The sequence below is a fragment of the Aristolochia californica genome, unplaced genomic scaffold (genome assembly GCF_029961685.1).
Source record: "Aristolochia californica isolate CCGP_79_NKW_82.1479 unplaced genomic scaffold, dmAriCali1.0.hap1 SCAF_5, whole genome shotgun sequence".
In the NCBI taxonomy this organism is placed as follows: domain Eukaryota; kingdom Viridiplantae; phylum Streptophyta; class Magnoliopsida; order Piperales; family Aristolochiaceae; genus Aristolochia; species Aristolochia californica.
In genome coordinates this window covers 36368685-36370035 of record NW_027182214.1, presented here as the reverse complement: position 1 = coordinate 36370035, position 1351 = coordinate 36368685, and the positions used below count along the sequence as shown (strand labels likewise).

Sequence of the window (1351 nt, the reverse complement as noted above, 5' to 3'; positions counted from 1 at the left end):
ATCTTGGTGATTTTGTATGGAATTATTTTTTATTTCGTCTAGTTAGTTCGTATTTTCAGTAGTGAGTTTGTTAGCTTAATTTGATAGTTCGTTTTGTTTCTTTTTGTGTTTTTATGCACGGGTGCCACTCCCTAGGTGAACCATTAGCTACGTTTGTTGAAGAAGTTGAACATATTTGTAGGAAAACACCAGAAGTCAAGTTAGGAGCTACCATGGCCAATCAGGGTGAACCATTACAGTTACCTGCAGTCGGTGACCATAGAGCCCTGAGGGATTATTCTATCCCATCCCACTTCACATCACCTTCTTGCATTATATTGCCACCCACTACTGCCGCCAGATATGAGTTGAAACTGGGTGTGATCCAACTCCTCCCTACAATCTATGGGTTGGAGAAGGAGGACCCTTATTACCACATCAAGGAATTCTTAGCTATTTGTGCAACTTTCAAATTCCAGAATTTCTCAGATGACTCTATCCGGTTAAGACTTTTTTCATTTTCACTTAAGGATAAGGCCAAGTCTTGGCTTAATTCCTTAGAGGTGGGCATCATTACTTCATGGGACACATTAGTCACGAATTTTTTGTCCAAATACTTTCCCATTCAGAGAACTACAACCCTCAAAAGAGAAATCTCCAACTTTATGTAGTAGGAGGGTGAACACTTTTTTGAGGCTTGGGAGAAATGGAAGGATTTGATCCGTAGGTGTCCGCATCATGGGTTTGAGAAATGGCATTTAGTGCAATACTTTTATCAAGGTCTTACACCCCAGGTTAGATCCATGGTAGATGCAACGAATGGTGGGAGTTTGATGGGTAAGAGTGCTAGTGAGGCATGGGACTTCTTTGAAACGTTGAGTGATCAATCTTAGCAATGGGGTTCGTCATTTAATGTTGATAGGAGATTCTACAAAGCCAAAAGAGGGGGTCTCTACAAGGTTAGTGAAACACCCATGCTCATGGACAAGATTGAGGGGTTGACTAGAAAAAATGATGCCCTTATGGTGTCCAAGAGTTCACCTACTCCTAACCCATCAACTGTCTGTGCCATAAGCTCTGGTTCATCTCATCCCACACAAATGTGTCCATCTAGTTCATCCTACCCGGAGCTCATTGAGCACTTGAATGCAGTCCAGAATTTTCCTAGACCAAACCAGAACGATCCTTTTTTGGAAACATATAATTCGGGTTGGGCTAGGCACCCAAATTTCTCATAGTCCAAGGGCCCATAGTTTGGGGGTCCTCCACGGTTTACTCAACCCCAAGCTCCGTGCCCACACTTCACTCAACAACCATTGATTCCACAAAAACCTTCACTTGAGGATACACTTCAATTATTCATGCAGAATGC

At 42.3% G+C, this 1351-nt stretch overlaps 1 non-coding gene across 1 annotated transcript; it reads right to left on the bottom strand.

The window, feature by feature from the left end:
* Positions 1-617: 617 nt before the first annotated feature.
* Positions 618-724, bottom strand: LOC137966792 (small nucleolar RNA R71). Its single transcript, XR_011116283.1, has one exon. It is a non-coding gene; the product is annotated as a small nucleolar RNA R71 (small nucleolar RNA).
* Positions 725-1351: the final 627 nt, after the last annotated feature.